Raw genomic sequence first — 2,799 nt, 5'->3', positions numbered from 1 at the left:
TTCATTATGTACTTCTATTGGTTGTGTATCCAAAACAATAAAATCTACAGGATATATGAATTTATCAACTTGAACCAACACATCTTCTACAATACCTCTAGGTATTTTGATTGACCTATCCGCCAGTAAGAGAGTAACAGAAGTGGGTTTTAATTCTCCTAAATTAAGTTTTTCATAAACTGAATAAGGAAGTAAATTCACACTTGCTCCCAAATCTAACAAAGCTTTTTTAATTTTATTTTCTCCAATAATACATGAAATTGTTGGACAACCAGGATCTTTATATTTTAAACTAGAATTATTTTGAAGAATAGAACTTACTTGTTCAGCCAAGAATGCTTTCTTCTTCACATGCAATTTTCTCTTCACAGTACATAAGTCTTTTAAAAATTTTGCATATGAAGGTACTTGTTTAATAGCATCTAATAATGGAATATTTATCTTTACTTGTTTAAAAACTTCATAGATATCAGAATCATTTTTTTGTTTTTTATGATTTGTTAATGCATGAGGAAATGGTGGAGGTTTATTTGATTCATTTACTATTTCAGATGATTTATCATTCAACATATTATTTTTAGAATTTAAGGTATCATCATTCTCAAAAGTATCAGGATTATCATCCTTACTCTTTGATTTTAAATGATCCTTGTTTTCATTACTATATGGATCATTAACTATTTTACCACTTCTAAGGGTAATAACAGATTTTATTTGATCAATTTTTTCATTTTTTAATTCTTGATTTTGATTTTTAGGATTAGGTTGAGGTTGAGATGGAAATTTTCCTTTTTCATGAATATTAAGTGCAGATGCAAATTTTGCAAGAGTTTCTTTCAAATCAGTCATAGATTGACTGTTTTGAATATTGATAGATTCTTGCTTTTGGATAAATGCATGAATTACATCTTCAAAGTTTTTTCTTGGAGGTGTAACATAAGGAATATAACCTTGATGATTTTGGTTATTTTGAAAATATTGTTGTGAGGGTTGTGCATTATTATCATTCCTCCAACTAAAATTAGGATGATTTTTCCATCCAGGATTATATGATGTTGAAAAAGGATCTAGTATTGGTTTTTTATAATTGTTAACATAATTTGCTTGTTCATGGAGACATTCTTTAAATGAAGGTAATGTTGGACAATCTTTTGTAGCATGATCATGTGTATCACATATATGACAAACAATTTCTTGAATACTTTTTAATTGACCACTCTTTTTCATTTCTAATGACTCAATTTTTCTTGCTAAAGATGCAAGTTTAGCTTGAATATCTATATCATCTTTAAGATTATAGATACCACCCCCATTTGTTGAATTATTGATTTTAGTTGTTGGTGGTTCTATTGTGCCTATATTATCCCAATTTTGAGCATTTTCTGCTAATGAATCCAAATACTCCATAGCTTCATTTGGGTTTTTATCTTCAAAAGTTCCATTACACATGAATTCTATCATTTGCCTATCTTTAGGTATTAGACCTTCATAAAAGTGAGAAACTATTCTCCATGTTTCAAAACCATGATGTGGGCATGTATTAAGTAATTCTTTATATCTATCCCAACATTGATAAAATGTTTCTCCTTGTTTTTGAGAAAAAGTAGTAATTTGTCTTTTAAAAGAGTTTGTTCTATGGGAAGGAAAAAACTTTTTGAGAAATTGTTGTTGCATTTCTTCCCATGATCTTATTGAACTTGATCTCAAATTTTGTAGCCATGTTTTAGCTTTATCTTTTAAAGAAAAAGGGAAAAGCTTTAATCGAACTATATCCATGCTACAATTTTGATCATTATAAGTGTTACAAACTTCCTCAAATTCTCTTAGATGTAAATATGGATTTTCAGAATCTAAGCCATGAAAATTTGGTAAAAGTTGAATAATTTGAGGTTTAAAGTTGAAATTAGATGCATCAGGAGGAAAAACTAAACAAGATGGGGAACTAGTTCTAATAGGGTTCATATGGTGCCTAAGTGTTCTTAATTGATCATGTTCTTGATTATTATTATTATTATTATTGTTATCATTATCTTGATTATTTGAATTATCATCCATGTTTAAATTATTTTCAGATACTCGAATAAGTCTACCACTTTTTTTTCGACTCCAAATACTCATACAAAAAAAACACAATACTTATAAATAAAACATAATTAACAAATATAAACTTAATTTATACCTCCCCGGCGACGGCACCAAAAACTTGCTACTACTTAAATTATAATTAACCCAAGTGTTGGTTGTCTGCAAGTAATATATTTTGTAAGTACGAGATCGATCCACAGAGAGGTTATTTTAAGTTTAAATTTATTAATTTATAGATTACCAAATGCAAGAACGAAGTTTACAAATTATAAATTTTGTCAAGGCTCGAGGATTTATTCTTGGTTTATGCAATATTGTTTAACTAAAAGTAAAACAAAGGAAACCACCATAAATAATGGTTCCAAGAAAATAAAAATATTTAAACACACACCTAATATAATATAGTTCCCACTATAAAAAATACTGAATTCACCGATATTTTATATATGATACCTATGATTATATATATAACTATATAAATATATAACTGCATAAAATAAATGTTAAATTAAATCATTATATTTCATTTAGAACAACCGGCAGAGCCACGCTATTGAATAAATGAAATATATGATATAATAAGTTATTTGCGGGAAAGTAAAAGTTAGATGCGGAAAGTAAATGTTAGTTGCGATAATGTAAATGTTAGATGCGAAAAGTAAAAGTTAGTTGCGATAAAGTAAAAGTTAGATGCGGAAAGTAAAAGTTAGTTGC

The 2,799-nt window shown here is 27.8% G+C and overlaps 1 non-coding gene across 1 annotated transcript; it reads left to right on the top strand.

Moving 5' to 3' along the window:
• Positions 1–1,519: 1,519 nt before the first annotated feature.
• Positions 1,520–1,630, top strand: LOC140983688 (small nucleolar RNA R71). The gene has a single exon (XR_012176480.1). It is a non-coding gene; the product is annotated as a small nucleolar RNA R71 (small nucleolar RNA).
• Positions 1,631–2,799: the final 1,169 nt, after the last annotated feature.

Source organism: Primulina huaijiensis, chromosome 8, assembly GCF_012295235.1.
Source record: "Primulina huaijiensis isolate GDHJ02 chromosome 8, ASM1229523v2, whole genome shotgun sequence".
NCBI lineage: Eukaryota > Viridiplantae > Streptophyta > Magnoliopsida > Lamiales > Gesneriaceae > Primulina > Primulina huaijiensis.
Note: the sequence above shows the minus strand (reverse complement) of the source record. Positions and strands in the feature narration are given on the sequence as shown.